At 37.4% G+C, this 21,824-nt stretch overlaps 1 long non-coding RNA gene across 2 annotated transcripts in view; it reads left to right on the top strand.

Moving 5' to 3' along the window:
- Positions 1-21,824, top strand: part of LOC139828395 (uncharacterized) — a 109,230-nt gene that overhangs the window by 44,633 nt on the left and 42,773 nt on the right. For both annotated transcript variants that reach the window (XR_011739938.1, XR_011739937.1), the window contains exons 3-4: positions 7,636-7,722; positions 21,506-21,625. This is a non-coding gene — a long non-coding RNA (uncharacterized lncRNA). The remainder of the gene's footprint in view (positions 1-7,635; positions 7,723-21,505; positions 21,626-21,824) is intronic.

The raw sequence follows: 21,824 nt of genomic DNA, 5'->3' as shown, positions 1-21,824 counted from the left end.
AGTGGGCTGCTGATTGCCTGCTGAACTCCTCTGCCATCTGTGGTTTGGGTGTGAAGTCTAAGGAGGAGCTGCAGGTGCTTTGCCAGCGTGTCTGAGATAGGATGATGGTTCCAAAAAGCTTTGGAACATTACAAGGAAACAATAGAAATCAGGAAGAAAAGAAAACATTGTCGTAATAATGGTGCTGCCAACTTAATTTAAAACCATGGGTTTTCATGCTTAGTATCTTGTAATCTAAAAATAGCAGACAGTGAGCTCTTTATTTGCCCATTAATATCAGGAATGCTGCTTGTCTTTTTCTTTAGTCTTAAGGGTGAATATCTTTGGTAATGATCTGTTTCCAGTAGTTGGATAATCTGAAGAAAAAAAAGTCCCACAACACAGAAATTGTATATCTAGGATAAAAATAGCAATCATAAAATAGGTTTGCAAGGGAAAACCAAAACAAATATAAAGTAAAAAAAACAAAAAGCAACCAACCAACCAAACCAAACCAAACTCCAGAATAATGGATTTTCTTTCAAGTTGTCTCTGGGGTTGCAGTACTGTTGACATGCAGTTTAACTGATCTGCAGAACAGATTTTGATTAGAATAGCATGTTGTCATTCCCCCTCAGTCTCACTGCTCACACCATAGTGAGTAACTATGTTGGGAATAATTTATCTAGTTATATGGATTTACTCCTTACAGTTGGAATTTGAACAGGAAAGAAGAAGAGGTGAGAAGTGCATTCTTTATGTAATAAAAATATGCTCAGATTACCCCGGTAGCCTCAAGGGATGAATACAATGAAAATTTGACTGAAGTTTTATTCTTAAATGTCCGTATTACCACTTTACATGCTTCGAGTTTGCTGCCAGTTTTAGATACAAATATTTCCAGATATTTGAGAAGAGTCACTCTCTTACTCTTCCCCTAAAAACTCTAGAACTCCTTCTCATGCCCTATGGTGCTTGTGAGTTTGGTTATGATTAATAACACTGATTATCTTTCTCTTTGTTAAAAACATGGTATGTAAGATATGCGATTGTGTACTTTAACTACATCGTAATTTCATTGTAATTAATATTTTGTCAGCAGGTCTAGACTATCACACAGAAGTTGCATTAAAAGCCAACTTTAAGCAATTATAACTCAGGAATTAGCAGTCTTCAGAAAACTCAGTTCTACTTTGAGTTTATATTAAAAAAACCCAAAACTTGAGAGGGATACCATGCTAGAATTCTAGAGAAGTAAAAATCTTCTGCTGAATCCCCATTTTTAGATGCTAAGATGAGGCATATATTGCCATCGTTCTACTCTGCTGCACTTCTTTAAAAGCAAATGCGACAAGATTGTAATTATTGCTCTTCATTCCATATTTTCCATGGAACCTGTGATATGTTCACTACTTTCTAGACATACAAACAGGAAAATATGTGCCTCAAGTAACCTGCAGCCCATATTAGATGACCAGGCAGATAAATGAACAGATGAGGGATTTTTATATATGGATGAGTAGGATCGTATGCACATAATCATTTTTCACTCTATCACTTACGGAGGATGCCCAACTCATGGCACCAGCAGTTGCTGTGCAGTTTACAGCAATGTGACGCTGCATGGAAGGTTCCCCAGCCTACTGAACTTGCAAACATGCAAACCGAATTTTCAGAAATATGCATATTGAACAGGTGCTAAAAAACTAATCAGGACATGGAGCTCCATATAGGGGAGATGAACCCTCAGGGAAAATTGGATCCGTCCTTGCCAGAAATTCATATGGGTGGCAGATGTATTTTTATGGAGAACATATTCTCATCTCAGAGCAGCATAGAAGATTAAACATTGCTCTTTCTCCATGCATGCAGTGCAGGACATTAAAATATTCTTGTAGTGCAGGTGGGTTGTGGCAATGGCTGCAGATGAGCAAAATAATATATATATATATGTACATGAACTCTGGGCCTATTTGACAAGTTTGAGAGTTGGTGATTATTTATTGGGGTGGATAGCGTGGAGTGCATTGACTTGTGGGGTTTTGATGCACGGAAATGCAAGGATAATTACAGCCCAAGTAGGCAAATGCTATCGCACTTCTGTTTTACTGTGTGGGTAGACCTGTGATAGCAAAGCGCATCATGTGAGAACTGATTTTGTTAATTAGTGGGATATGGGACAGGTACTCAGTTATTTGTGTTCCCAGATAACGTAAGAAATTCGGAACTGAGGAATGATCTAGTTCCATGGATTAGCCCTGAAGCATAGTAGTGCTGAGTGGTGAGAAATTTGGGGATTGATACCCTATCTGATGAGATGTCATTGAGACGTGTTTGGCTGGAGGTCCTCTAAAACTATCATTCACACTGCTGTTTTGTTATCTATGATCTCTTTTGTTTCCTCTATCAGAAAAGCCATGTGAAAACTTCCTTTGTTGCACGGAGGACCATCGAGGGCAAGTTAATGATTTCCAAAGTGATAAAAGAAGGGAGCTGTTTCTGCAGAGCATGTAATTCAGCGTCAGCTACAAATCTCCTTAAGACAGAGCTAGCAAATGGCAATTTCCAAGCTTATGTTTTGCATTACATGTTCTCCTGGTCACAGAATTACTGTGAAAATCAGACTCTTCCTGATCCATGTAATACACGTTTTTGTTACAAAAAACTTGCCCTCTGAGATTCAAAATCCTATGTGCTCTTAAACAGTTATGCTAACAATACAATCCCTCAGGTTGTGAATCATTAACCTATTTTTGTCTTCTAAAAAGAGACGTAAGTGCTGGTCATTCAAGAGCAAAGTAGTTTCTAATAAACTTTTCTAATGGGAAAAATACACTTCTACCACAGAAGCAGAAAAATAAATTGCCTTTTATTTAACTATATTGAATGACTGACTTAATCTCAAGGCTTCACAAGTGTCTTTAACAAAGTAAACTTCTAGCTAATAAAAGTTTGATGGCACCTTTGAATGTGGGCAAGAGCCAACACAAAGGAGATATGAGCCCTGGTTTATGTCATCTATTAATACCACTGTAGTGTATTAATTCCAATAGCGTATTAATGAACTATTCCTTATTTTTTAGCATTAATGGAGCTGTCCTTTCAGTACACATCAATGATTGTGTCTAAAAAACAGATCACCAGCAATATGACTGAAATTACTGTGCTATATAATAGGGGGTGAACAATTTTCAAATATTCACTGGTTTTCACTCTATATGTCAATCCCAGTACTGGAAGGCTTCTGAAAGTGGGGGCAGTGTCTTCTGAAAAAATAACAGAAACTGTGCTCAAGGTTTGGAAAACATTAACTTTGAGTAGTGGATTTTTCTATTCTAAAAATAAATTCCAGGCATCTGCTGTTGCGGACTTGCTTGCCACTAGATGAAAAGTGTTTTCCTTATAAAACTCGAACGTTTATTACCATACATAGAATTGACTTCATGACAAACAGGTCTTCAAGTGCCCCAAAGTTGTATGCATAGAAAGGAAAAGGATATACTCTGCCTTTTGCATCTTATCTTTCTGTTGAAGTGGGAAAGGTATCAATCTTACGCCTGTTAGAATGGTTACAAGCGGTTTGCGGAGTTGGGTTTCAGTTAATGGCTTTGCTCTTGGTTCTCAGAGCTCCCTGTCTCCATTTCTTTCTGTCTGTGCTGGAGTGGAACAAGCTACCAACTGTTACCCTGGTCCTGGAAGGAGCATGTCTGCCCACCTTATGGGCAGGATGCCACCTAAAGTTACTAATGTGAAAGCAGAAAGGCGAAATCTGCAAAGGAGCAGGACATATCTTTCAATTGGTAGCATGTTGCATTACCACAGGAACAAGTCTCTCTGTATAAGGAATGATATTTGAATATGAGAACAAAATTAAAGGAAAAGCCTTACATCAGTACAAGGCAACAAAAACATTATCAGCACTGGTTTGAAAGGCAGATTTCTTTATGGTTGCTTGCTTTTAACAAGGAGAATTTATGTTGTTTCCTTTAAGTCTCACCACAAGGCCAAGATGTCTAAAGTCAGCACAGAAAAGTCAGCAGGAAAAAAAAGTGCTGTCCTCTAAAAGGAATCATAGTCTTGTGTTTTAATCCCACCTCCGTCTGTGGCCTGCAGCAAATCACTTAACCCTTCTGACTGTGTTCACCCAACTGTAAAATGGGGATAACAATACCTACTTACCTACCTCAGAGGAGAGTTGTAGGGATTAATTGGTTGATGTTTGCAAGGCACTTTGAAGACAGAAAGTGCTTATTTTAGAGCCTGTCGAAATTATTGGTGACACTGATCAGCTAAAATTCAAAGGGGACCAAACTCATTAAGGTTCTGATCTTCTTCCTCCATTTGGCTATGTTTATGGGTTAGCAAATCTCACTGCATGTGGACCGTTTATTGTTTGTTTGGAAGTAGAGTAGACTAAAAAGATGCTTTGAACAACTTTGTTAATCCTTTCAACAAACATGTCTTCATTTGCATATCACTAAAGCTAAAGGTTTTATCTGTGATGGTTATATAGCAGAACACTTCTGGAGACATGCTGAAGTGGTTTTTGTTTTCCAGAGTTGCGGTCAGATCAGAATTATGAAAACAAACAAAAACCGACCTAACTATATCACAAATAATTTCTTTACTATAACCTGGTAGGATTTTGGCTTTCATAGCATTCAGATACATTTCTGTTTAGTTAGGAGATGTGTTCCTTACGATGTTTTTTTATGCTGTAAAATTCCATTACAAACTATCACAGTTCAGTCTGGATTACTAAGGACAGGATTTGCTTCTGTGTACGGTACTAACAGTATGCCGTATTCCTGTCAGCACAGGGATAAAGTCAGGCACTCTAGTTCAGATATTCATGTATACATGTGTGCAGTTTCACAATCTCATTATTTCATATCGCTGTACAGATACAGTTAATGTGGGACTGTGCATTGCTTCTCCTACTAGAGCAAACACAGTATAGCTACTTGGACACTAGTAGACCAAACAGAGTGACCTGGTCTAGCTTTGAATCCAGAGGTTCCTTCCAACCTGAGTTATTCTGTGACTCAAAATAGGTCCACCAGACCATGTCCTCATACCTCTGCTACCAGCAGTGCCCAGAGTTAACCGGATCAAAATACACCCACTTATGTTTATGTACATTAAGCCTGTTTGCTCTACACAATGGAAAGTGCATTTTGATGTTGTGTTTCTGCCCTGCCAGTTTTTGATCAATCTTGTGTTGAAATGATGTCCATGGAACTGTGTGCTTGGGATATAGGAAAGTATTCTAGCATGTGTCATGTTTTCTTTATTGTTTTGACACATTTCTTCTAATTCCTTTCTTGGGATGTGGTAGTAGGTATTGATTTTTCATATGTTGTGAGCTTCTGAGCTTGCTGAAATAATTTCTTTAGGTCATTTTCCCACTTGTTTTGTGTCTAAAAAGTGGCACTGAAAGCAGAGTAGGAGCAACAGCTCTTCCTGTTTAGCTCAGTTTAGCAGCCTGGAGCTCACAAATGTTTTAGTTTTATTGCAACAGCTTTGAAGTAAAGTCTGTACATATGGGTGCTGAACCTCAGCTTGTATACTTGTTTTTGAATCTGCATGCCAGGGATTGCTCCTGTCTCTGCTTCCTCTCAAAATTGGTGACTGGATCTGTTGTTCAGCAAGTAGGGAGGTCACCCAAATTCAGTGATGTGCATTCCCATCATTTCTCCCTTTTGGATCTCTCGTCCCACTGTTTCCCTGAAAATTCACCCTAGAATTCCAAACATTTTTTAGTGCTGGCAGCCAGGTTTGCCATATGCCATTGAGATATGGCCTTTTTTCTATCAGGAGGTGCAGGAGTAAGGCTGGGTTTATTTTTTTTGAGTCAGCGCTTCCTACTTAGGTAATAAAATTGACAGCATTTACTCAGTAACTGTCCATCAGTTTGATGCCTGTTGAAAACATGATCCAACATTTCTAAAACCACAAAAATTCTCCATTAAATGTTGCCAGATTTTCAGTGTTGCAGTCAAACCCTCTATATACAGTACTTGCTTAAATACCATGAGTAAATCACACGTATACAGCCTGCTATATCCATTTATTTATAGTTAAATATAAGGATGTAGATAAAGAGCTGTAGGAATTTTTATGGCAGGTACGTTTGTTTCTCTGTTCATTATTTCCCAGTAAAATTATCATGATATTGCACACTCATTATTTTGAGCTGATTGGTTATGAATAGAGATGTTTGCTTTTGCTTATTTGAAAATTTGGTAGGTAGGATTTGGGGCCTAATCTTTGTAAATAATCACTGAGGTCACATGGTATGATTTCTTCTCAGTCATTAGGTGACCAAGCTCTACAAAAGCAGAACTGCTTGATGAAATGATTGGGATGTTGAACTTCTGTTTCTGATCTAATGGGGAGGTAAATCTAATTTTCAGTGTGTCTCTTCCTGCATAAAGAGTGCTCCAGCCATGTGATATAAAGAGCTAATACTTTATAGCTGAACTTTTTAAACTTCAACTTGCTGGTTCAAATTTGTATTTAGAAAGTTGAACAGGCAACTTTGGGCAAGCTTTATGCTGAACCAGGCATCATCCACATCACTTTCATAATGGCCAGAATGAAGATTTTACAAACCTCATGGCATGTGCTCTGGCTGATTTGGCAGAGAAGTGACAGCGGGCTAATGCCTGATCCAGAGCAGATCTGCACAGTTGGGTGGTTCAGCAACCATCTGTTAGGAGGAACTGTGGAGCCCTCACCTCTACAGGAGAAGATGAGGCAGAATCCTTAAGGAGCATAAAGAATAGAAGATGAGCATTCTGGAAAATAAAGGCCATTAAAAATCTCTGCCTGCTTTTTCCTTTGCACAAGAAGGAGAGCTGCATTTGGCTTGTACAAGGACATTAAGAAATAGCTGTGTTCCTCCCCGCCAGGGAGAGAGGAACTTGCCATCCAAATTCAGTTCACTTTTATTTTTTCACTGTCTCACCAGATTATTGCACACATATGAGAAACATCTAGAAAATTAGTTGTCATGAATATTTGCTCATGTGTGCATGTTTTTTCATGCTTCAGTATAGCTGGTTATGCATCAGCATACATTTTAAAAAAATCTTCCCCAAACATACACATAAACAGGGAGCAGGTGAGTGAAGAAGTAAGAAAAAAATATCATTCAAGCAAACTGTCATCTGTGTTTAGCTCTATTGTGACCATCCAAGCTATAGCTGAACAGAAGTACCGGGAGTGGAGAAGCTTCAATACTGGGCAGTGATGGTTCCAATTTAGCTTATTTTACACTTGAAGCTTTTTACATGAAAAATCGTAGCCTATGATCCTGTTCCTTCATTCATGAGTTCAGTGAAACTGAACATGCAAAGAAAGATGAAAGATTTTAGTCTTGAAATACTCACTTTAGAAATGAATTTGTTATTCTAGGAATTTACCATTATTTTAAGTAGATGGATCTATATTTCTGAGGTTATTTTTCAGTACTGAGTGAATACTGTGAAAAACATACAAGAGGGGAATTCTAAAAATATTTCTAGGTTACAGTCTGCGTTCAGGACAGTCTGTACGAAGTGTTATTTTATCTTTTTTTTAACTTATAAAAACAGGAAGAAGCCTTGCTACTTCTGAGGACCCTGAAAAATGTTTCTACCTGTCTTTTTCTAGAAAGATCTCTTCAGGTGCCAAGCAAGGGTCACTGTAACCATGGATACTTCTACTCCATTTTCCCCTTGGGTTTCTGTGAAAAACTTGGTAAGATGCCCAGTTTAAACCACACTTTGTGTTAGGTAATCATAGGCTCACTCTGTTCTTGGGTATTGTGGTTTTAAGTTTTCAACGGTTGCTCTGTGGTTTGAAAGCTGTGTTTTTTATTCCCTCTTCTTTTCTAAGCAAAGAAGATGTTAAAGCAAAGTTGCTTGATAATGATTATTCCACCAAAATGAAGTCTCTTGGGAAGGATTGATTGTTGTGTGGTTTAAAACTGAAACCAATCTACGAAACCACTTTAGCATCATGTTCAATGCAAAATATGTAACATTTTACTGAATTTGGAAAGAGGCTATTCCATTCCTGGAATTTGTCAAAATGCATTTAATGTTTAGAAAATGCTTGATCCGTTTTTAGCAGGTATCTTATAAGTAAGTCTCAGAAATATTTCAAAATGTATCTTAGTGAAAAATGGAATGCCTATTTTCCATGAAGTAGCCTGTCAATCTTCCTCTGCTGCTTTGATATAGATCTACAAAGGATCTGAGTCTAGCTGAAGCAGCAGTGTAATTCAGCTGAGAGGATAAACTAATTACAGATTTTTCCCACCTTTCAAAAGCATTTGAGATGTTGAATAAGTGGACAAAGGCAAACATACATAGTATGAATGAGTATGTATAGAAATGGAAACTGCCCTATTGCCCGTGGAAGCAAAGCTCAAGAAGTGCCATGTGATCAGATCAGAAGAACCATATCAGCTCCATCAGATTCTGAAAGAAGGATGCGAAATGAGAAGTCTCGAAACAGTTTGTTTTTAATAAATCTGTCAAAACCAGGACTAAGTCAGGTGACTATTGAATGGCAAATGCACAGCCTACATTTAAAATGAATAACATGGGCTACTGTTGCTTTAGTTGTCTTATTAGTATGCAAAGCTTAAGAACAACCTCTAGTGGGAAGAATATTTAAAAGTGTGGAAATAAATTGAAAACAGAGCAAAAAGGAAGTTGAATTTATTGTATATTGTAGTAGGACTACTTAATAGCATTCATTGAGAATTAATTTTTTAGGCAAATAAACTTGAGTCAATTCCACTTGTCTGGACTTCAGTAAAGCAGTGCATATGATGCCATTTGAGTGTTGATGAGCTTAGTTTGTTGAGCTGTACTCTGTGGGAATTAATACAATATATCTAATGTGAATGAGGAAGTTTGTAAAGGGAAATAACAGTGACGACACCGAAAGGGAAATAGTAGGCTGCAGGAAGGCAACCAGTAGAGCTCTTCAATGTTCATTGTTGGAACCAGTTACACTTACTATTTTGCATTAGATTTCTGACAATAAGTAGTGATCTACTGAAATTCACTACTAACAGAAAACGAGGTGTCACTGTTGAAACCAGAATATCCTTGGACATGGGATATCAGAGAAAAACATAAATATATTAGCCAATTGCAGGATGAATCTGAATTTCTCAAATACGGCTGAGAAAGAGATGTCCTTGCTTGTTGAATGTATCAAGTAGGGTATACTGAAGGGAGAAAGAAGTGCTACTGCTGCCATACTGAGCACTGGAAAGGTGTCTGGAATCATTTTTACAATTCTTAACAAGGGAAACAAATTCAAATGGAATAGGTACAGAAAAAGATGATTGGCGTGAAGTGTGGAATGGAGAGCTGCTCCTTCAAGAAAGAAATACTTGGACCAGTACTAGCACACAACCAACTGGATGTGATAGCATGATAAATACACATCATAAAAAACGAAAGAGATTTGTCAGAGAATTTTAAGCATTTGACTGCTTTGACAGATTTGTTGAGACTTGTCAACCCTAGTTGAGTCTCCTTATCCTAGGTTCTGAACTGAAATTCTGTTCCTTTGATAGCTGCAATGTCTGCAAAAGTTGAAATATCACATACCTGATGATCACAGAATCTAAACATTTGTGTAACTTTTACGCTATGCATTTTTGTTAAATTTGAGAGTTTATGTCCCTTTCTTTAGGATTTCAGTTGCTATTAGGGTAGCAAGATCAGTTTTATGTGAGATGGAAATAACTGCTGAGAAAGTACTCTTCTGGTGCCTAAAGACAAAGTAGTATTGAGTACTTCATAAAATCCTGATTTTAGTCCAGGAGAGAAGCAATTTTCAGCCACAAATGCAGGTTTTAGTGACCAAGCCGTTAATCTATGCCTGAGCTAGTGAGCAAGTCTCTATTGACCAATACAACTGTACTGCTTGTATCAAGTATGTGTACGTTGAAATATAGATCTTAGAGTAGCATATAAAATCAGTCATGTTCTGTACTGCCGTTTATCACAAAAACACAATCATAATCATTAATTCAGTAGATCCTGACTGTGTAAGAACCACTGTTGTGGAGAAGATTCAAGAACAGCCAGTCATAACCAAAGTGTCAGTCTTTGAATAATAGTTAAACACAAACAGTTCAAATCTTATGAACAAAGAGACAGAAGAGCCTTTTCATCATCTGTCTGTCTTATTGCCAGTGAAAGGTGGTTTCCTATAAGAACGGTAGCAATCAAAGGCAAGAAGAGGCAAGTAAAAGCAAAATGTAAAGATCCAGAGCCAGAATCTAGGGTTTGAGAGGAGGTCGGTGCCTGACATGATAAAAGCAAAGTTTAATTGTGTTCTTAGACTTTGATTTTCAAGTTAGTACCCCACTGAGGGAAAGGCTTCAGCCTAAGTAGCAAATACTTTGGGTGCATTATGTTAGATATTAGGGAATACAACAAAAATCACAAATCCATTGGTAAGCTGGTTCTGTTAATTATTGGAACGGTAGCTTGGATGCTGCCAGAATATATCTTTTTATATTAAATTCTTTCTAGAATTTGAGTGTGCATTTGTGTCTGTTCTTATAAATCAGATGTACACAATTAAATAGAAGTAATGTAATAAAGAACAGCAGGTTGTCTCTACTTCTAGACAATGTCTAGTTGATTTCAAAGCAAAACTTGTGCAACTTCTTACATTCCAGTCAGGGACAGATGGACAAGAAACAGCAGTGAGTGTTTAACTGGCCTCATGCCCATTCTTTGTTCTGAAGTCCCTGAAAAGACTCTTAGTTCTGGGTAACAAAACACTGGTAAGTCTACCTGTGAATCTTTGTAATATTCATTACCTTGAAACTACTTTCCATACAGGTAAATTCCTTCTAGAGAGATAGCTTGTGAGCAAGGCCCACAGAATAAAACTGAAAAGGCAGTTAACTTAGTGGTAAAGGATAAAAGGGAAATATGTAAACGTAAGACTGTATATGCAAATGCTTGTACATGTAGTAATGAAATAAAGTCCTATGTACAATCATCCCAGTATAACTTGTCCAACAGAAAATAACATACATGAAATGACAGAAGGATCAATATCAGCTCAATTATTTACTTGCAAGTCCTAGCAACACAAAGGTAATGTCTCTAGGAGCTGGTCTGACTTACACATCTGGCTTTTCAAAACAGTAGTGCGGTGAATTACGAAAGGAGCAGGAAGCCAAGCACAGGCTGGATCCTGGTGGTGTTCTCAGGGTGGAGAAATCACCTTCAAGTTAACGGCTTTGTATTTGTGGAATGAAGGCTGCTTTGGGAAAAGTTAGGTCGAACAGTGAAGAGAGTGAGGAGTAGCAAAGAAGGAAAGATGAACAATAAGTTAGAAGAAGCAAACAAATAGGAACAGAGACAGTAGGGCCATTGAGGGACAAGAGCATGAAAAGATGTTGACAGATGAAGTTGATAGTCTCTCTTTTTTATTTTTAGTTGTCACAAAAACATAGAAAAGCAGCCTCATCCTGGTGGATAGGAAGAGGTGAAGATTTCTCAGTCAAGGAGCAGGTCTGTTTGAATTGCTGAAGGCTGAGCAGAATGACAAATGGAGACACAGAGGAAAATGGGGGCCTTAGGGGAAATTTGTCCTAGCTCAGGAAGGACAGTGATAGCACCAGATTCACAGAGGCTTATTTGTCATCCAAGGAAAAAAGACAAGAGAAAGCAGAGAAAATAATGGACTTACTTAAACTTTATTTCTGTGAGAAATATATTGAATACAAATAGACAGACACAAAGTTCTTTAATAATACATGTTGGTGCATTTGTGCCTGTGCCTGCTCTAAAAAGAAAGGAATGTAATGCTTGTGAAAGTGTAAAACCGGGGGCTTTTAAGTAGAGCACAATGAGTAGAAGTCAAATATGAATCATATTATAATTTCTATCTCTTGCTGTTAATTAGCAAATCTCTTTTTGTCCACCATCTTATTATTAAACATTTAACATGTATTTTTATCTCTATCAAACAGTAATTTTTGTTCTACTACTGTTAAACAGGAAACCTTTGTGAATTATTCCTCTGGTTTCTTGCATGTGTATGCAATTACACATACATACATACATACACACATTCTCTGCCCTTCGAACTGTGAAATGGTACGGAGGGGACAGATCTCTTTTTAATTCTATCAGTGGACAACCTGTAATGTATTCCCCACTGAACCACATGATAAAGATCCTCCAAGGACCAAAATAATCACCACAAGAGCTCACCAAAATAGCATTTTATCTAGTCTGATTACAGGAATTCCATAGATGGAGGGCTCTATTTTTTGTGAAGTAGTGCTATAATAGCCCCGAGGGTCCCACCAGTCTCATTCCTAACCATGAGGACCCACCTACAGAATAAAAAGAGTTTATTTAGTTCTTCCCCCGCAGTAGTCAACAGCGTGTCATTTAGGTCGAAGTGTAAGATGGGGCCACTTGTCCATTAGGAAGTGGAATGAAACCACTAATTCATTTTATGTAGACTACAAACCAGCTGCCAGACAGTAATAATTTTCAGTCAGTGCTGACCTGGAGTAGATTTAACAAGTGACCTAGAAATGAAAAGCTTGGTAGGCAACTGCAAATCCCCTGAGTTATTTGAAAAGGCATGCTTCTAAAAGAAATGTATAATTTAATAAGGGCCAGACAATATGTTTTAATTAATATGGCTCTATTTTGCTGGATTGGTTTTTCTTTTCCAGTTTACTTGATACTGTCATTTATATCAGTAAAGAACAAATATAAAATACTTCTTAGTAAGAATAGTTATGTTTTGTATCAACTTTGCGTTAAACTAAATGAATAGGAAAGTGATACAGAATTGAACTCTTGGAGTGCATATTTGCATTTATGAAAATGAGTGAAAATGCTAAGAGTAAATGCAGTGCATTTTAAAATGAGCAAAATATTTCTTTGGTTGTCCCTGTCATGGGAGGTGCCCAGGACCAAATGATGAGACTATTTAGGGCAAGGGCATGGTCAAAAATGACTGACACTGTTACGTGTTGAGCAAACCTCAATAACGGGGATAAAATATAAAACAACGGATGGCCTAGAGAAAACAGAGGAGGAACTTCTTATCTTGTAATTTTACAAGACTCAAATAAGGGGACAGTCAATGAACTTAAAATAGTGGTGACCCATTGCTCCTTTGGCCGAGGAAGCCACGCAGCTGGTGTGCCTGAGTACCGGTAGCAGGGGGAGGTCACTGGCCAGACGTGTTGCTTGTGCTGCTCCAATTTTCACATCACTGAAGCTAAAAATGTACCGAGATTCCAGAAAGGAGAAGATGCTTATATGAATATTGTATATATCCAGAGCTGTTACAATCAGTAATACCTGCTTCCACAGTAACGTGTTCCGAGCAGAAAAAAGATAGATGACAATTCACTTCTTATTCTCTCTCTCTTTTTTTTTTTTTTTAGGGTTAATTTTCTGATGTTCTAGTTCCCTAAATTGGTTCATTGTGGAATTGGAGCCCATACAAGGGAAGGGAAGTGGTGGGATTATATGGCTAGGATTAAGACAGACATTAGCAGGGCAGCCCATTAGATCTTCTTACCAGTAATGTGAAAAGGTATTTTTAGAGATCTTTGGAAAATATACTGACTGGAATGGGGGGAAAAGCAAAACATTTGTCAACTGGGTGGAGGGGGGAGTTGCGTTTTTATTGCTGGCCACCATCAAGTGAAGGATACTCTGTAATATCTATTAGCGTCTAATGCAGTGTGGAAATTCCCATATTTCTATTGACATAAAGCACAACATTTTAATTTACCTAGAGAGGAGCTACACTCCAATCCTTGCTACATAGAACTTGTCAGTTGAGACTCCAGGGTTTTTATTAATGGCTCTACCTTTCATGCACTGGATGACTCCAGGCAAACCATTTAACCACCACTGCCTCAGCTTAATGCTTTTAAAAAAGAAGATAACAGTGTGTGTACTTGAATCCAAGAAAATCTTGAATATTAGATGACCTCGTATCATGTGGGTCAGGTTAGGAAATATGCGTGATAAGTTAATGTTTCTTAAGTTAGGTTGTTGGGGTTTAAAAAAAAAATCAATGATTATTCCCCGAAGGCTGACCATGCACACCTGTTCCCTCTATTAAATCAAAGTGATCCGGTGTCTTATTCCATGTCTGTCATGGTACTGTCTACTCGTTTTCTGAAACTGTAATGTGTATAAAATATTTTTCTTTTACTTTCAACCGGCAAGAAACTTTTAGCTGCATTATTTTGGGCTGTTTGACGGAAATATTGAGTTTTGCAGTTTTCCCCCTAGATGCTGAGGTTGTTGACCTCTATTGAAAGGGTTTGTGGGATAGCTGCTGAGCCATTTCTGTCTTCTGCACACCTAAATTTTGCTCTCGATGTTGACAGTTTCATGGTTTCGGTAGGATAGAGCTGTCATCAGGGGAAGTTGAGATCACACAGCATGAAATGGCCCCTCATTTAAGAGACACTGAAGGAGAGCTTTGGACATGGAGAACAAATAATTTAACCTAACTGAATGCCTCCGATGAGAAGAATGAGATGCAGATGATGATGGCCTTCCAGTGGTTTGCACTGGTTTGAAGATATAATGAAATATGCTTCTGAACATCGATTACACATATAGGCACAGAAAACTGGACTCCTCAGATCATTAGTCTATGAATATCTGTGGTAAATTTCTAATCAATTTGTGAAGAACAGTTCTTCTCCTGATCAAGGTAGAAAAGGTTTTATTAGCCATTAATTCATCGATGGGTTTGGATTTGGTTTGTATTTTGGTTTTAGCATAGAATCTCTGCAACCCAGATAGAGATGTTGTTATCTGGGGTTAGAAAGCACGTTTGCCTGGACTGTGTTAACAAGCTGTGGGGGAATAAATCTGTAGCTTAGGCAGAATCCCTTTTCTGCGGTATGTGTCCAAACGAAATGAATTCAGTATTAATAGTGCCCATCTGCAGTTGTCTGTGAAGGGAGTGGCTTATCAGTTGGTCAGGGAAAACTTCTAAGGTTCCTCATCAAAAAGAAACGTGGGATATTCCCTCAAAAATATAAATAAATTAAAAATAACGAGGACCAATAAACAGAGCAGGGCTTTGCAGAGTGAGGATTTTCAACTGGCATAAGTTGCCACAGAAATTTAGGAGTGTATGCCAGTCATCTAGGGAAAACCGCTCTGCATAAATTTAACGCTTATTTCCCAAAAGCAGTGAGCAATCAGGGAAAGCAGTAAGAAATCTTGACTTCCAATTCGCTGACCTGAAAATTTCAACTAGTTCTGATATATTGTGACTAGTTAAATACAGGGTATCAAAATACTTTAAATAAATATTGAATATCAAATAATATTAAATCTTTAGGTATTTATGGTGATATCTAGAATGCTTAATGACTACTATATACTGAAGGTATTATATTTAAACAGAGGGTACGTGATCTTGGGAAACTTTCAGTGCATGAATTAATTTACTCTGTAAAACTCTGTTTTACAGTTTATGGTAAATTATCATGACAGGAATAGCAATGAATTCAGAATATAGTTTAATGAACTGGACCAGAGGTTAGCATCTGTGATTCTGTGGTTCTGTCTCTTCTCTTAAACTCTAAAAATTAAGAAACATCAAAACAATGACTTTTGGTAATCCCCTCAAATAAGCCTTAAATTCCCCAAGTGGTTCCTTTGCTGAATTAGCTGCTCTGTGTAACAATGAGCCTTGTCCAAAGGCTCCCTGGGGCAGGAAGATGGGCAGGATGCAGCCTTGAAGCTTTGCTGGCCCAGGCAAGATTTTTTATAGCCTTGGGCTACACAGCACCAGTTAATTTGGGGAGCTGTTTAACTGCCTTTTATTTATACAATGTTCCTCTCTCTGTTTAACTGAAAGCTCTTGGCTATTGCAATTGGCATCACTGTAGCACTTCTAAAATAACTAGAAAGCTGATATAATTGAGTTGGTGTTGCAGGTACAAGTATGGGCAGATAGAATGGAAACAAAGAGGTGAAATCGAGTTTTTGAGTAATTTTCCTTCTCTTGCTACAACTGCCCTGATTTTTTTGCAAAGCAGCATCCACCTACCACTGACTTCTCAACGCTGCAGCTCCACAATAAAACCCCCTGTTCCTCCCCTTGTTCCTCTCCCACAGTCCTCCATCCTGAAAAATGCCCTCCAACTTCACATTTCATTCTGAAAGCAGAAGGAACTACACATTTTACCAAAACGTTTTCTAAATGTTAAGTAATTAGCAAATGTTTCTATATTCTTCAATGGATTTTTTTGTAGAACTCGGACCCACCAGTGTTTTCCTTTGTGATGTTCCCATGTTGTATCTCTCAGAGATCTGTAAGAACGCACCAGAGTGTGATGTTTATAAGCTCTATTTGAAAGTTCACACCACATGTGACCGGTGACCATTTTGTGGATACTGCAACTTGACCAGTCAGGAGGAACGGCTCATATCTTACATTTCAAACTTGAGAGAATGTAACTCGGATTGGAAATGAGAGAACAAAGTTAAAATTGAAATTAAAAAAGAGTAACATGTTACAAGAACATAGACATTGGATTTTATAAACATACACACTAATAAATCTGATCTTTAATATCACTTTAATCTGTTGTGTTGCTAAAAGGAGGTTTATTGCATTCTTGAGAGCAGATTTGAAAGGGAGATAAAGCTGCAGTGACCAGGTTCTACTTTCCTACTCTTAACAATAGCAGACCCACAGGCCTTGCTCACCTCTAAAACTAAAACCTTAATATGGCATCACAGGAGAGGAGAAAATTCCATTAACCTGCTGCAGATGGCACCCAGGTTTCTCTGGTTCATGATGAGTAACTTTTGTTCATTGACGTAATCAAAAGATGGTTGGTGATGTCAATTGATCCCTAACCTCCTGCACATTAGTCTGGTACTTTTTCTGGTTCTTACCTCAAGGCTTTCTTGTGTTTTTGACTTTATATGAAAAATTATTTGGACCTACCCCTTGAGCTGAGTATTTTTTGGTGTAATTTATATTAAAATATATATATATTTATTTAATCTGAACAATAGTAGAAACAAATACATACAAACAGTTCTCTGTCAGACAAATCCTTGTTAAAATAACTTTTCCTCTTTCCAAAAAGCTCCTTTCTTGCCTCTGCTTTTCAGAGTTATAAGAGGCATCTAGTCAAAACCAATCTGCTTCCTTCTGGGAACACATCCAGCTCCTTCTCCTCACTGTGTAACGCCTTCCTGCCACACTCTTACCTAGGAATGCTTTGAGCCACATGACATGTCTGTATGGTCACAGCCAATATTTTGAGCTCTAGCCTCTTCTTTACTTTCATGAAGACTACAGGAGAGGTGAATGGCTTAATTGATCCATTGCTTGGGTTCCTGCAGACTTTCATTAAGAAATATCACAAAGCTAACTAGAATAATAACTAGTGATTTCATTAACTTTGCTTGCTACCTGAATGGATTGGTACTTTATTAGAGTTCCTTCAGTGTGGTTGTAAGCAGCACACACAATCTCACACAAACCACCTCATTTCATATCTGTGAGATATGTCCCCAGAGATCTCAGCATCACACAAAAGCAGGTTGCTGTGTGAATAAGAGCAGAGCAGTTCAAGTAGTTTTTATGGAGTGGGTGCGCTCCTTTAGGCTACGAGATTGATTAGAAGGAAGTAACTCAAGTACAGAGACCTTAAATTACATGACAGTGCAGTCTTAAAAACAGGTTTTGTGAGAAAACTTGCACAGCAAAGTATACGATTAATGCAAGCTCCACAAGCAATTCTTTCTTTTTCTCCTCTTTTACTTAAAAAGGAATAAATTAAATTCAAGAGGTGACACTGATCCTTATATAACTGAGAACTTCTTTAAAAATTTGAGTTTTACGAAACATCTGTATACCTACAAAAGCCTTATGTTTGCACCAAATGCTCAGGGGTTTCAGACCGATGGTACAGTTTTCTATTCTTGTGAAGTCATTACCATATGTTTTAAAGTCAGCTTGTCAATGTGGTGGATATAGTAGAGCTTTTTGAGCCATAAGTTTTCTGTTTTCTGACTTGGTAATGTTGACTTTACAACATCAGATTTTAACCTACACAAGGCTTTTTTACATTAAACATTTCATTTAACATGAAGTCTAGTAAGTATGGTCTTCATGTGCACAGTGCTTTAAGCTGCACTTTCTTTTTAAAGCATTTGCTCTCTGAGCTATGGTATTCATGATTGCATCATTTATTGCATGCTTTGTAGCAATTATTACATTAACAACCAGAATAGCTAGTACCTCCAGTGATGGAAGAATAATGGTGCACTGATAGAGAATGAAATATATATTTTTTGTGTCAAGAAAATTTCAGATAGTTAACTGTATCACCATTTCAGCTACAGGCAGCAAATGGGACGGTGTACAATGGTTATAGAAGCAAGTAAGTGATTTCAGATATCGCAGGCCTAACATGTAAGAACTCTCAGTAAGAGCCTACATTCCAGCAACGTTTCCTATTGCAAGATTTCCAAGATTTTGATGAGAGCTCAGAACAAAAGCTGCTCTGTTTCTCCTGGGGTTTACGTCAACCAGTTGTCTTATTTTTCCTGATACTTTGCCAATCATATTGTGTGCTCTGAGAAAGGGATGAAAAAGCAGCTTTTCTCCCTTAAAGAGATTTAAACTTCAAAATCTTATTACTGTGACTATTAATTGCAGAAGGGACAGGCTCAAATGCCAGCTACAGTGTACAGCAGAGGTGCTGCCGACAACATTTCTACAAGGTTCCGCATAATGGCATTTCTGTATGATGACCTTAAGGTTATAGATCTTCCCATAAATTTTTGATTTTTTTTTTTCCCTCTGAATGCAGAGTACAATGGATGAGAGGATGAGATTAGGAAAAAATCCACTATGACAAGCAATCTTTACTTTCTAGATTTCTTCAATTTTCTGTCATTTTGTAAATTTTGAATGCTTGGATTTACAAACTTAGAATTTTTTTAACACATTTTTGATGCAGATATATTTAATCTGCTTGTTTGCAATGACCTGAAACATTAAGCAATGCAAAGGGTTACAGTCTCCTATACATTAACTGTGTTCAAAGAGAGTGTGCCTTGGGGACTGAAGTCCATGGAATTGCAGCTGTTTTTTTAGGGAATGTGCTTTTATACTTCTATTTGTGGAACAGCTTTGTTTTAATAGAAATGCATTATTTGTATTTGCATTGTGTTGTGCTTGTAAATATCCTTTAATATAAATTTCACAGTGCTAAAGAATCATTCAGTTTGGAAACCTGTTTCCAGCTCTTGATCTGCATTTTAAAATTTCATCTCTAAACGAGGCCTGCAGTCTTTTTGCCAGGACATTTTACCAGAAACTTTTCTCAAAGAGCAATTTGGATTGTGTCCACAGATGCACAATCACAAATAGTCCTTAAATTGTCGATGCGTCGAGCCAAATAGGCTATCAAGAAAAGCAGCACAAGTCCCTGGTAGCCAAATGGCCTGTACACTGTACACCAAACGCTTTTATTTCTTGTCTTAGAAATCATTGGTAAAACGCGTGTTCTGGAATGTTTCTCTAACAAAACAATAATGCTCCAGCTTAATGGTAAAGAAGAAGTCTGAGTGCCTTTCAAATGCCTCCTTCATTAGTAGTTTTGCTTCTGTTTTCTGTGCTACTGGAGTGATTGAGAAACCCTGAACTATCCATAGGCCTTCCTCTGACTTTGCCACAGGTTAAATTTCTCAGGATCTTACCATGATATTTCATTATGGACTCACTATTTTCTTGAAAGCTATTTTTTGCAGTCATTGCCCAACTTTCACTTCATCAAACCTTCTATTTAAAGAGTCTTTTTTTGGGGAATAAAACTCCCTCAATTTCTTCAATTTTTCAAAGCATTTTTTTAAGCCACTTTCGATAGCTTTAGTAAAGCAAAATTACTACTAAATATGCTCAACACAAACTGAGTAATTCTGGCTTCAAATATATTTTCTTAACTAAAGGCTTCAGAATTGTATTTAGTATTATCATTAATGCTAACAGTCTTGATTGTCCTATAAGGTCAGAATTTGTAACAAATGATATTTCAAAAGCTCAAATCCATTCATAACATCATCTAAATCAGCGCTAAATTAAATGGCAAAGCTTTTGCTGATTTTGATCATATGCAAAAAACTTGTTCTCAAATTTTCTGCATATGAGCACTTAGAATTGTTAGTATTAGATTATCTGCAACATGCTTGAAATTTTAGCATATTTCAGTGAGAAAACTATCAAATATAACAAATGAACTTTCATTCAGTTTATGTCAGTTTTAAAAATTTAGCTACCAGTCCTGCCCAGGGTGAGAAATGAAACTGAAATCTTGCCTATGGGGAAAACATTCATGGGGAGTCAAATCACTTTTTCCCTGGAACAAAAAGACACCCAAATGCTGAGCTATGAAGCTTATTTTCCCCAAAAGGAGTTCTATGAGTAGCGGGAGGTGAGACAGATTCACAGACCTCAAACAGAGCTGCAAACAGGGCCTTGGCCAAAGATACCATTGCGTCTACTTGCTGACGTATCACAGTGCTTTCCATAGCAGTTACTTATTTAATATTCTCTCTTTATATATATATATATATATACTTGCAGCTTCTTTATCTTTTCTGCAGAGACTATGTTCTTTTATAATATGCATTTTCTACGTAACATATAGTAAGATCCATCTGAATTAAGGAGAAGAGATTCTGATAACTATGAAAAATAGATTGTTTTACTATCCGTTGTACCAAATACCCATGAGAAGCACCAAAGTTAAACAAATCTCAGTGGGGTGCTCCCTCAGTTGTCATAAGGCTGATGTTTTCATGACTGATGGCAAAATCACACATGTAAGACCATGGAAGTAATAACAGAATTTTAAGGATAACTGAAGTCTTGATATTATACTTCTCAAATCTTTACACTGTTATATAAAATACTAGAAGTAAGCAAAGAAAATGGTTTATTACTGCAGTAAATTAACCTAAAAGAGAGACTTATAAGCCATGGGTCTGAATCATAATGTTGGTATTAATGATACAGGAAGGCAGTGTTCCTTGTGTAATACTGCAAGTTTTTAAAATATGAAATGTCATGCTAGCTCTATATTTCATGGATGGGAGATAAATGAACTACATAGCATGAAATATGAGGGACTAACAGAATCTGGTACAAGCACTTTGTAAAATTGGAAAGGTTAAAGAATGTTATCACAGTAGAGAAGATTCATCCTAATTAAATCTAGGGAAAACGAGGTATTTGCAGAGTTCATTTCATTACATGGACCTTTTTATCATACGCTGCTTAAAATGTGTTGTTGAGGAGCGGCAGAGGGCATGTTGCAGCAAACAAGATCAAAGGGAAAGGGTTTCCCTTGAGTCAGTGGAGAAAAAGTGTATTAATGGCATTGAACTCTTATGTAGCATTTTATTTGTATACATCCAAACGCTCCGAGAAGAAAACCATTATCTCGGTTTTACAGATTATGAGATGGAGGCATAGAGAGCTATCTGACAGTGCTGTATTGAAGATTTTGAAGTCAGCAACAGAACTGAGCGGAAACTCTGGATCTCTTTAACTTCATCTCAGGACAACACAAAAGGTACCTATTTATATATTTCTAAGTGGCTACATTAACTATCATATATGACTCTCTACAAAAATAAGTTCAGTTATCTCTTGATTGCATAGCAACACTTCTGTCATAAATTTTGATAGCATTAATTATATTGGTGCAATTAACAATGGGCAGTTTTACTTAAGCAATAAGCCAGGTTACAATTCCATTGAGTTTGATAGGA

Source organism: Patagioenas fasciata, chromosome 7 (assembly GCF_037038585.1).
Source record: "Patagioenas fasciata isolate bPatFas1 chromosome 7, bPatFas1.hap1, whole genome shotgun sequence".
Classification (NCBI taxonomy): Eukaryota; Metazoa; Chordata; class Aves; order Columbiformes; family Columbidae; genus Patagioenas; species Patagioenas fasciata.
The sequence above is the reverse complement of the archived record's forward strand: the minus strand, read 5'-3'. Positions and strand labels throughout refer to the sequence as shown.